At 34.8% G+C, this 13206-nt stretch overlaps 1 long non-coding RNA gene across 41 annotated transcripts in view; it reads right to left on the bottom strand.

Moving 5' to 3' along the window:
- Positions 1 to 13206, bottom strand: part of LOC144305715 (uncharacterized) — a 161037-nt gene that overhangs the window by 92461 nt on the left and 55370 nt on the right. For 27 of the 41 annotated variants that reach the window (XR_013372738.1, XR_013372741.1, XR_013372737.1 and 24 more), the window contains one exon: positions 4059 to 4128. The exons of 3 other annotated variants lie outside the window; for them this stretch is intronic. This is a non-coding gene — a long non-coding RNA (uncharacterized LOC144305715). Of the gene's footprint in view, positions 1 to 1268; positions 1424 to 2237; positions 2846 to 4058; positions 4129 to 8275; positions 11069 to 12838; positions 12927 to 13206 lie in introns of those variants that run through there. 11 more of the 41 variants (XR_013372758.1, XR_013372749.1, XR_013372736.1 and 8 more) reach the window with 8 other exon arrangements.

A 13206-nucleotide genomic window follows, 5' to 3' on the forward strand; every position in this document is an offset into this window, starting at 1 on the left:
ATTAGAAAGAGAAAAGACACTCAACATCACTAATCATCAGAGAAACAGAAATAAATAAAAATCACAATTAGATCACACCTATTAAAGTTATCTTAATAACCTTATTATTTAACCCATTATTTAAAAAATAACAATTATTGGTGAGAATGTTGAGAAATCAAAATCCTTTTCTCCTGTTGGTGGGAATGTAAAATGGTGCAAGCTGCTCCGTAGAACAATATGTTGATTCCTCAAAACCAAAACAAAACTACCATATGATCCAGCAGTCCCACTTCAGGGTTATTTATCCAAAGGAATTTAAATCAGAATATCAAAGAGATATCTGTACTCCCATGTTCATTGCAGCACTGTTCATAATAGCCAAGAGGTGGAAAACCCCAAATACCTATCATAAATAAATAAGGAAAAGGTGGCATATACACACAAAGGAGTATTAAGCCATAAAAAGAACAAAATTCGGGCACCCCAGTGGCGCAGCGGTTTACTGCCACCTGCAGCCCAGGGTGTGATCCTGGAGACCTGGGATCGAGTCCCACATCAGGCTTCCCTGCATGGAGCCTGCTTCTTCCTCTGCCTGTGTCTCTGCCTCTCTCTCTCTGAATAAATAAATAAATCTTTTTTAAAAAATAAAAGAACAAAATTCTGTAATATGCTATAGCATGGATGACACTTGAGGACATCATACTAAGTAAAGTAAGTCAGTCACAGAATGACAAATATTGTATGGTTTTATTTACATAAGGTTTCTAAAGCAGTCAAGTTAATCAAAGCACAAAATAGGATGATAGTTGCCAGGGGCGGGGGGAAGGAGTAAATGGAGAGCTCCTGTTCAGAGGATATAAAATGTCAATTATGCAAGATGAAAAAGCTCTAGAGATCTGCTCTACAACATTGCTGTAAAAGTAAGTAATACTATATATACACTTAAAGTTTATTAGGAGGGTAAATCTCATGTGATTTTCAACACAATTTTTTTAAAAAGTGGTACAGCATTTTAAAAGTGCTAAAGGAAAAAAAAAACAAACTACAACCTGTAACCCAGAATTGTATAGCAAGTGAAAGGTGCAAAAGCAATTTAATGGGAAAAGTATAATACTGGAACAATATGACAAATTACCTATGAAACAATTTCTATAGGAAGAAGAGAGGGAGAAACTGAGAGAAAGCAGAGACAGAGGAAGGGAGGGAAAGAGAGAGGGAGGGACAGAGAGACTGAGATTGAGAAACTCAACCTAAACCTCCTCTTTAAAACCACTTTATTGGGGCACCTGGGTGGCTCGGTGGTTGAGCATCTGCCTTTGGCTCAGTACGTGATCCTGGGGTCCTGGGATTGAGTTCCACGTCGGGCTCTCTGCAGGGAGCCTGCTTCTCCCTCTGCCTATGTCTCTGCCTCTCTGTGTCTCTCATGAATAAATAAATAAACCTTTAAAAAAAACAAAACCACTTTACTGAGCTTCACACCTTATACAAAAAGTAACTCAGTATGGATCATGGATCTAAATGTAAAATGTGTAACAGTAAACTTTTAAAAGAAAATCTTCATGACTTAAGCAAAGAGTTCTTAGACATGATATCAAAAACATAATTCACACAAAAAAATCAGATTCATCAAAATTAAAAACTTTGCTGTAATACACTCTTCAGAGAATGATAATACAAGCTAGAGACAGGAGGAAAATATCTGCAAAACACATATAGGTCACAGGAGAGAAAAAGATAAGACAATGAAAGAATCCACTCAGGTCATCAATCATCTAAAAAAAATTTCAGAAAAAGAGAAGAAATTAAATTGGGAAGAAAGTATCAAAGAAATAATACAAGAAAATCTCCCAAAACTAAAGAATATAAATCCCAAGCCTGAAATTACTCAATAAATACCCAGTAAAATGAAAGAAAAATTCCAGAACAAGGAACAGTATCATAAAATCTTATAAAACTGGAAATACAGAGAAAGTCTTGAGAAATTCCTTAGAGAAACAACCATTAATATGCAAAAGATCAAGAATACAAATGGCATTGGACTTCTCACCAAAAACCTTAGTCTCCCATTATTACTAGGATAAATTAAGAACAAAAACCATTACATGGCCTAAAGGGCTTGGTCCTAGACCTGCTCAGATCTCGAGGCTCATTTCCAGTTTTATTTCTCTTTCATTGTTACTCTGGCTTATTTTCTCTTCTTTCCCCCTGCAAAGCATTTATACTTGTTGTTTCCTTCCTATAGAAACTCTTCTCACCTCAACTAGTTTATTTCACTTTCTTCACATCTCAGTTCGATCTTCCTTTCTGCACATTTATGTTTTTAGGGAAGTCATTGATTCAAATTCTCCTCTTCTATGCTTGCAGAGTTCTATATGTCACCCCACATGGTACTTAGCTAGCCATGATTTTATTACTTATTCATTAATCTTCAGATGTCATCTTATTTGAAATATCAGCAATAGTTGATATTTTATCAGTCCATCCTCTTAGAAGCATTGCCTTTGCTAGGCTCCCACAATCCAACACACTCCTTTTACCCCTTAAATTCTTGGATATTACGTCATTTCTTTTGAGATTCTTCCAAGGTCCATTGCTTTGAAATGTCAGAAAGCGGGATGCCTGGGTGGCTCAGCGGTTGAGTGTCTGCCTTTGGCTCAGGGCGTGATCCCGGAGTCCCGGATGGAGTCCCACATTGGGCTCCTTGCATGGAGCCTGCTCTCCTCCTGCCTGTGTCTCTGCCTCTCTCTGTGTCTCTCATGAATAAATAAATAAAGTCTTAAAAAAAAAGAAATATCAGAAAGCTCCAAGGTTCACTCTAAGGCCTCTTTTATTTTCTCCCAGCACTCATTCCAGTGACTTCACCCTGTCTCAATGGATTAAATACCATTGATAAAACAAATGAATACCAAAATTAAATTTATAGCTTGGGTTTCTCTTCTGAGTCCAGACTTGAGTGTCCAAATGCTTATCTACTTGAATGCCTAATAAGCATATCAAATCTTTTCAGACAAACATCATTTTCAATGTAGCATTCAAAATTTGAAGTTATATATCAATCTGAGATGAGTTTAATCTATAAAAGCCCTCTGGAGGTCTCCAGCTGAGAATAGATATTTGTGTGAAAGTTGATGGTTATTAAACTGAGTTAATCCAGAGGAAAACATTCAATTATATCTGAACACTGTAAGCTGAGAAAGGGGGGAAAATCACTTTGTATCCCTACATTAGAGCAAGGACGGTGATCTATCTTATTTACCATGTTATATTTAGTATCTAGCAGAAAGATTGACATATAGAAGACACTAAATAAAGATTTTCTAATTAAACAAATAAATATGACTTAGCCACTTAGTATATTGTTGAAGACTATATACTAAAGTGGAATGTAAGGAATTCATGAAGGAAGAAAGCCAAATAGCCAATAAATATATAAAAAGATGATCAACCTAAAAAAAAAAGGTCAACCTCAGGGCACCTGGGTGGCTCAGTCAGTTAAAGATCTGATTGCTGATTTTTGCTCAGGTCATGATCTCAGGGTCATGAGAATGAGCCCCACATCAGGCTCTGCACCAAGTGGGGAGTCTGTTTGAGATTCTCTCTCTCTCTCTCTCTCTGCCCCTTTCCCCTCCCCTTGCTCTAAAATAGATAAATCTTAATAAAAAAGATAATCTCATGAGTTATCAAGAAAATGCAAATTAGAGCCACAGAGAGATAGATTTTCATTCTTGCTATAACTACAAAATTTTTAGTGTCTGACAATACTAAGTTTTAGTAAGGATGTGCAGAAATAAACTTTTATATGTTAATGAATATAAATTGGCCCAAATACTTTGGAGAGCAATTTGGCAATATCCTATGAAAATATGCATATCCTATGACCAGTATTTCCACTCATAAGCACATCACACAAAGGAATTCTGCATAAGGGCATAACTCTTGCATAAGGGCATATGTGGAAAAATATTCATGCCATTATCGTTTAAAATAGCAACATTTTGGGTAATCTCAATGGCCCTTAACAGAAGAATAAATGAGTAAACTGAGGGAGTATATTAATGCAATAGAATATTACTCACAGTGAAAATGAAGTATTTATGTCTCAATACCAATATATGGCATAAACACAACATTGAGCAAACAGGCAAGCTGCAAAAGAATACATGGTGGTAAAATTTACATTAAGTTTCAAAACATGCAAGCAATACCATATTGCTTAAGAGATACATATTTAGTGAAAGTATCCTAAAAATACAGGAATGATAAATATCAAATATATAAACTTTGGAGGAATAGTGGAAGAAAATATAATCCAGGAAAATTACATACGTTTTAATTCTGTTAGTAATGTTTTATGTCTTAAGCTGGGTAGGAGATATATAGGTGTTTACTATGTATTATTTAGTTTTCCTGAATCTTTTTTGGTAATTCAGAAATGGCTCCTAAAATTTCTTTAGCAATTAAGAAAACCTTGCTACATATATAAGTCTAATAAAAATGAGTACCTAAAACTCAGGTCAAAATGTCTATAACTTTAATTCAATGAAATTTAGTCATTTCTAATGATGGTGGATAGGATGTGGGCAAGAAAGTAAAAATATAAAGTAGTAATGCTTTTATGATGCATTTACATTTGTATGTATATATGACACATGTGTAATATGTTTCAGAAGCCTTATATATATGTTTATTCTATTTGACCCTACATGTATTTGGATAGCATAAAAAAATTTCTATGTGGATATTTCTAAATTTTTCTGTAGTAATGTATTGTTTGTACGATAAGCTTTTTCTTAAAAGATGGAATTTAGAGTAAATAAAAGAAAATAACTGAACCTAACCATAAAGAGAGACTGTAAAATATAGACTAGTCGAAAAGTCATGTCTCTGGTACTTCTATTACTAAGAAAGAAAGGAAATTGCAAATTGGTAAATACCTAGCTGTTCTTACCAGTCCACTTGCAGATTCCCTTTACTTATTTTCCATGGAATTATATGAGTTACTTGAATCTGTGGTAGTTTTTAAATAATTTCTGTGAAATTCTTAGCTACCCTTTGTTGTAACAGAAATTTTTTGGATGATAGTAGATTCATGTGAAATCTTAACAAATAACCCAGCAAGATTCCATGTACCTTTACCCAGTTTCCACTAATGGTAACATCTCACAAAACTACAGTTTGGTATCAAAACCAAGATATAGACATTGACATGATCCACCAATCTTATTCAGATTTCCTTAGTGTGTATTTATTTCTACATAATTTGTGTATTTGTGTATTTATTTCTACATAATTTTATCACATGTATACGTATTCACCACCACAGTCAAGATACAGTTTATGTGAATCCTTTGTGTTGTTCTTTTATAACCACTCCCACCTCACTCCCGACTCCTCCTCCCATCCCTAACTCCTGGTGATCAATAATCTGTTCTCCATTTCTAAGATTTTGTCATTTGAAAATGTTCTATAAATGCAATTGCACAGTATGTAACATTTTGGGACTCTTTCCCCCCACCTCCCTCAGCGTAATTCCCTGGAGTTTAACCAAGTTGTTCCATGTATCAATAATTCCCTTTTATTAGTGAGTAGTATTCCATGGATATACCAGTTTGTTTAATCATTCACCCACTGAAGGACATCAGGGTTGTTTCCAAAACAAAGTATGATAGGTTTATACCACTATATTATGGTCCAAATTTTGTTTAAAAAGATCCAATATATACAGTGAAGCATCTTACATAGAGCGCTTTTGAAATGTTTTAAATGGATTTTTATGTAAAGTTACTACAGTTTAGTTGAGATAGTATAGTTCAGTCATTTTATTTTAATATTTTTAAATTTATTTATGATAGTCACACACACACACACACACACACACACACACCGAGAGAAAGAGGCAGAGACACAGGCAGAGGGAGAAGCAGGCTCCATGCACCGGGAGCCCGACGTGGGATTCGATCCCAGGTCTCCAGGATCACGCCCTGGGCCAAAGGGAGGCGCCAAACCGCTGCGCCACCCAGGGATCCCTAGTTCAGTCATTTTAAAATGACAAATACACGGTCACTGTGAAAGTTCAAACAATATCAAAGTATGTAACAAAGTACTTTGATTATAAAGTAAATGTCCGCTTTTATCCCTCAATGCTAGCTAGCATCTCTTATCTTCACAGAGTTGACTAATGTTAATGGTTTAAGATTAGTGTATTTATTGTGGATCTGGTCAAATTTAAAAGTTTTTAAGTTCATTATTTTTCATTTGAGAGAACTCATATCTGCTAGTAATTTTTTCTTTTCTAATAGTCATATTGTTTTCATTTCTTCCTTTATAATAATCTTGAAAATGAAAAAATAGGTAGCATCTTTAATTCCTGCCTTTAGTGTTTCTAACGTGAACACACTCATATTTTAATAGGTTTTTCAGCTGTTTTCATTTTTTATATACGATTGATAAAATTTTCTATGAAAAGACTAATTTGTATGAAAATTCATTGTATATGTCTGTATATATATATATAGTCAAAATAGTCTTAAATATGTCCTAGTGGAGTCTGACACTTTGTTCTTAAAACACCTGTAAAAAGAAAAAAAACTTGGAATAATGAGGTAGATGAAATCTACTATTGAATTCTGACCTACGGGGCAGCCCCGGTGGTGCAGCGGTTTAGCGCCACCTGCAGCCTGGGGTGTGAACCTGGAGACCCAGGATCGAGTCCCACGTCAGGCTCCCTGCACGGAGCCTGCTTCTCCCTCTGTGTCTCTGCCTCTCTCTCTCTATGAATTAATTAAAAAAATAAAATCTTAAAAAAAAAAAGGAATTCTGACCTACTGAATATATAAGCTTCACCAGCCCTTATATAAAAGTAAATATGTTTTTTTCCTGGAAAAGGATGACATATCTTTTAGCGTTAAGACAAACAAACAAACAAACTGTTCTCTGGCTAGTATGCTGAATGCAGTCTTACTTGAAGTAAACTTCACCAAGACCAATAAAGTCTTAAAGTATGTTAAACATACTCCTAAGCGTGAAGCCAGTATGGATGGTAGTGTCTAGCACAGCAGATGTGGTCCTTTGGGCAGAGACCAAGCTCAAGCTCCCTCCTCCTTCGCCTGGCTCTCCACGTTCTCCTCCCAGGGAATAGTCATTAATTAGACATATTCCACAACAAATACTGGGCCATGTATATGTGGGAAGATTGTGGGCATGGGTCCTTTCCTCTCTTCTCTTCTTTTCTGTAAGGCTGGAATTGGTAGGAGGACCTATTTAGCAGTAGTAGGAATTAGGGATGTAGTCTGACAGGTCCCCACACTTGTCTTATGTATTAAGTGGCCTCTGAAACCCAAAGAGGCGGAATTTGGGCATTTATAAGTATTGGCCAGATTGGGCAAAGCCCCAGCGTCAACCTCGAAAACTGGTGTGGGCTGGAGTGCAAACTGGGCATTATTTGGAATGGAAAATAGACCAGGCATGAATTTTTGATCAGGTCTGGAATTGGAGTTAATCAGTGGCCTCTTACTGTTACACTTTCATAAAAAATAGCAGGGAATAGCAAGTGAGCAGCACGCAGTGGGGGGACAAGGGCTTTACCGTCCTGACCCTGATGCCCTCTGGTTAGCCACGTGGTAGGTCTCACTCAACAGAACAAAAGCTGTCTGCATCAGCGTGTTTCTTTTTAAAAACAAGTCTCTGCCAGATGTGAACAAGCCTTAGTTAGTGTCCAGGAAACTGACCAATTACACTAATTTATCCTCATCTCTGGAAAAGCAAGACAGCCTCTCTTTCGCAGGATAGAATCTCTTCTGCTTTATCCTAAGACTGGATCCTGCGAAACCCTAGGTTAACAGATTGGAAATAGAAAAGTGATGGGAGGCGGGGGGCGGAGGGAACACTAAGCTCACTACACTCCTTGATCTTCCCTGGGTTTATTCACTTACTTTCAGTGGCTGCCTAAACCATATATTCTACTCCAGTTTATCTGAGAACTCTAGCTCTGTATTTGGAGTTTCAGATGCAAGATAATCTAATAAAAATGGATTTGGATTTTTCCACTTGCAGTTGTCTCTTGTGTTTATAGTCTTCCCCAGGAACCCTATGGGGATGGGTAGTTGACCCAAGGCAACACTTAGGCACCTGGATTTCTTGAGCTAATGCCTAACAGCAAGTGTTCAATAAATAGCGACCTTTATCAGTTAATGATCAAACATATGGTATGTCTCAAACATATAAATTAATATACATCAGTTTGGAACTGGGTTCCGCCAAGGCAAGTTGAACTCTAACTGAATTAAAAACATACTTGTGGGGATCCCTGGATGGTGCAGCAGTTAGCGCCTGCCTTTGGCCCAGGGCGTGATCCTGGAGACCCGGGATCGAGTCCCACGTCGGGCTCCCGGTGCCATGGAGCCTGCTTCTCCCTCTGCCTGTGTCTCTGCCTCTCTCTCTCTCTCTCTCTGTGTGACTATCATAGATAAATAAAAATTTAAAAGAAAAAAAACATACTGTGTTTTTTTTTTTCATTCTTTTTGATGCCTATAGGCAGAAGCGGCTCAGTAGTGGTTTCGTGTGAAAAGAATGTGAAAAAAAATACACAAATGTCACATTAAAATTCTTCTCATTTTATGAAGAGACCATTGAATATAAGTAATGATACCACAAATATTTCTGGGTATGTATTTTTTCATTTCAAATGAATATAACATTATCTACTCCCTCCAATAAAGAAATTATAAATGGATTTTTAAGCTAATGAATCATGAAATATTTTTGTTGAGTTATAAGTGAACCAAATGGTCATATTTATTTTAACACCTGGAAGAAGTCAGGATATGCACAGCTGGCTGTTAGCTTGTCACACATTCCTAAGTTTACAATTACTACTAGTGTTCTCAAAATCCACTGACAAACAGTTGCAGGTGGCCAAGATGTTTTTGTGTAGAAACAGCTTTACTCAGCAAAATCTAGTAATGTATCGATAATGACATTTACTTTGGAAACTATCAGTATTTAAGAACAGTAATTTTCAAACATTTTCTTAAGATTACTTAAGGCATGTTTGGGACTGCTAATGAGAAATTTACAAACATTTCTTTGATTTTTAAAAAGTTCAGTAAATAAAGGAACATTTAAGAATACTGTCAAAGGGGAAAAAACTGTCAAAGAAACAGTTAACCTGTTAAATAAAGTCTCATTATTTGATGTTTCTTACAGTGGAAATAGCCACATCCTTATATTATAAAGGGTTGCCTATATAACTCATTCTCTAGAGTATTATTTCTACATGAAATGCAGCTAGTATTCCAGAGGAAGGGAATATACATCATTTTATAGAAGGATCATTTTCAGGTCTTTAGATGATATTAAAAAGCTAAATTTCTATAATAATTTAAACTTTTAAAAATTTAAATTGTTTTATATAATTATTTTAATATTTCCATTAAATATTGATAGGAAATATTCACCACGTGTATAACACGTAAAGAATAACAAAAACAAATATTTACCTACCACCTCTCAGTTTAAGAGAATAACATCACCGTTGTAGTTCTTTGTACCTTTTTCTGAACTCATTTCACTCTCCTTTCACCTTAGTGAAAGAGGTAACAACTTTCCTGAATTTTGTGTATTTCATTTTCTTGCCTTTCTTTAGGTGTTACCACATAAGGCTGCTGCCACAATCAACTATTATTTACTTTTGATTATTCTAAACTTTACATAAATGAAATAATGCTGTAAGGATTCTCTGACACTTTGTTCGACACTGTGTTCCTGAGATTCATCCAAGTTACTGCAGGAAGCATTTTACTGCTGTATATAATCACATCATATAAAAGTACCATAGTATCCACCCCATTATTAATGGACATTTGGCATGTTCCCAGTTTTTGCTGTTACCTAGTGTTACTAACAACAATTTTGCACAACTCGCTTGGTTCAAGTTTCTAATGCAGATATATTAGACACATATACACACATACATGCATAAATGTCAAATTTATATCTAATATACACATTACTATATGATGTCAAATTATTCTCCAATTTAGTTTTTGACAATTTATACTTTCACCAGCAATAAGTATTCCAGTTGTTCTATATCCTTGTCAATACTTGATATTCTCAGACTTTAAATTTAAGCCAGCCTTGTAAGTTTATAGCAGTGCCAATTTGTGGCTTTAATTTGCACTTCCTTAACTACCAACGAGGTCGAGAAACTTTTTGATTAACAGCATAATGATAACCTCTTGTGAAGTGTTTCTTCTTCATGTTCCTTTGGGGTTGCTTTTCATTTTCCCAAATGAACAAGGAAGAGTTATTTATTCATTCTAAAGATTAACATTTTGTCACTTATATGTTACAAACAACATTTCTCAAAGGCTTGTCTTTTTATGTCTTTTGGTCAAGAGTTCCTAATTTTAACGAAGAACTATTTAAACCATCTTTTCCTTGTTCAAAACCATTTTCATGCTATTATCACATATTAAAAAGCCTTACTTCAGAAGCTAAAAACTTGTACTATAGAAATTGAGAAAATGTCACAGTTGTTCTATCATATATTTTAAAAATTAAAGAACAGATATTCATATGAAAAATTGTGGCTCAGACAAAATGGCTAATTAAATGATTTTTTTCTGGTTTTGGTGGCAGCTAATATATTAAAAAATTAGTTTATTTGCTGAAAGATCTAGAGCTACAAAATAAAAACAGGTTTCTGAAAAGTTTTATAACTTAATCAGTTAACTGCAATAAAATACTGGTGAGTATTGATTGTAAAGGACACATTCGTAACATGTAAATTAATAATGGAGCTGACGCCATTTGCCAAAAGGGATATATATGTATAAGCATAGAAAGTTCTTATAATGGGAATTTAGGTGGGTAAATAGAGGGATTTTTTTTTTTTACTTTCACATCCAATCTTTCTGTAATATCTGAACATTATAAAATAGGCACAAATTACCTTTATAATGAAAAACATGGCTGATATTCTTCAACCTGAATTTAAACTCATTGTAAAAATATTAAAGTGAAAATTATATGAAATTTGTGATTTTATTAGAGCGCAACACAGATTATGTTTGTAAGATTTGAGGGTCTCCTAACAGCTCTTAAAAGTATGCTAAGAAAAATAAGTTCAAATATTCTGAAATATTATCAGTTAAAAATGTATCATTAAGTAATTTTTTGAAAGATCTTTAGATGGACTCTGAATCTTATTATTTCCAAAATGGAGAGGCTTCGAATGACTAGATGTCATTTGTGAACATACTATACATCCAACCTTGGAATAACATTAAAATTATAATTTTTGGCAAAAAAACAAAGCAAATGGCTAATGGGGATATTCACTGTGACTTACATCTAAGGTTAGTCTATGTTTATTTTCTAAGCTACCTTATATTTTAAGATACTTGCATTGGATTAAGTTTTTAAAAGACCCTCAGTGGGATGATTTAGCAAAGAAATGAATCTTTGAATTCTTCTTTAAAGCTTCTCTTTCTGCTTTGGCACATAGCAGTGCTTCTGATAAATTTTGTGTTCTTAAACACCCCAATAAGAATTTGCTGGCTAAACAGGTTAAAGAGAAACCTTCTAGAGTCTAAAGATATTGGTAATTCATACATTAGTAATAAATATACACAGAAATGCAGAACTGCATCATCTAATTCTGAAGAAGGATGCAGAGATCATTTTTGTTGATAATGTTTGAATAATAGAAAAGTCACTAATGGTCAATAGAACTGCAATATTCCAAGTCAATTAATATAAGATATGCCATCAGATGTCTGCAAAAAAGTGATAATTAAATGAACTGAATTAGGCACTATAACAAAATGATGCAAAGCTGTGTTATTTGCAACAGAGCTAAAATAATACTCATTTAATTTTCAAATACAATGTAATTTAATGTTTATATATTTCTAAGGTTTCTCACATAAATATATCAACAAACTAGAAAAGAAGTTTGGTCAAATCATGTGTACTGATATTCTAATTTGCAAAATAAAATTTGATGAGGCAGGTATATCTCTTAGCAGCTCATACCAAGAAGGTAAGGGAAAAAGGACTGGGAAGATTATTCCTTTTGGTTCTAGAAATACCTGACGTGGACTATATTTCGTCTCTTTTTCTGGTCTTCCCTCTAACCTTGATGATTTTACTACCTCTTTACCCAACCTCTCTGTCTCAACATACATTGCAATCTTTTTTCAACCATCTCCCTGAATTTCTAACCTTCTATCAATGTTTTCATTTTGGTAATGCATTTGTGTCCTCCCTCCCTCCCTCCCTCCTTCCTTCCTTCCTTCCTTCCTTCCTTCCTTCCTTCCTTCCTTCCTTCATTCGTTAAGAGCTGGACTCTGAACCCAGATGCTTGTTTGAATCTTGGGTTCTGCCAGTTGTTTATTAGCCATTAAAACTTTGAGAAAGTCACCTACCTTCTGTGCATCCATTTCCTTAACTGTAAACATGAGGTTGTTAACAATACCTATCTCCTAGGTCGTTATGAGGAACGAATGAGTCAATATTATTTAAAAGTCTTATAAAATGCCTAATGTAGTAAGAATCATATAATGTCATTTGCTTCTATTAACATTATTGTTGTTATTTGAGCATTTATGTGCCAAGCATTCTATTACATATCCAGATTATATTGGTAAACTAGATAGACAAGACCCTTGGGAATGTCTTTTTAGATCCAGACTGTCTGCCATGTCCTATCTCAGAGTCATAAGTGAACCCAGGACAGAAAGTCTTTGGCTAGGGATGCTATCACATTAGTAGGCACCAAAAATGTGAAACCATCAAGAAAGGATACGGTTCCTAGGACTGGCACAGATAACAAAGACACTTGACCACTTACTTCTCATTTCTGTTGCTAGTATTACATTCTTGTCCTCTGTTTTGACATTAATCTTAGTCCACATTTTCCTCCTTTCCATTATGACAGCCTGTTTTCAAGGCAAAAGTTCTTTAAAAGATACATGCCTGTAATTAATCATCATACTGTTGTACATCCTAAGTAAATGGAAATATCCTGCTTCAAAATGATCATAAAAATAACTGTAATGGGTTGGTTTTAGATATTGAAAGGTTGCTCTTCTCATTCCTTAATGTTAACTTTCTTTTACCCATTTCTTCTCATTTATAAATTTTGCCCTCAGGGAATAGAGCAGATAAAAAGGAAAAGCCAACTTCTTGGCTTAGAATTCTAAAATAGAATCTTCTTTT

This window comes from Canis aureus, chromosome 36 (assembly GCF_053574225.1).
Source record: "Canis aureus isolate CA01 chromosome 36, VMU_Caureus_v.1.0, whole genome shotgun sequence".
Lineage (NCBI taxonomy): Eukaryota > Metazoa > Chordata > Mammalia > Carnivora > Canidae > Canis > Canis aureus.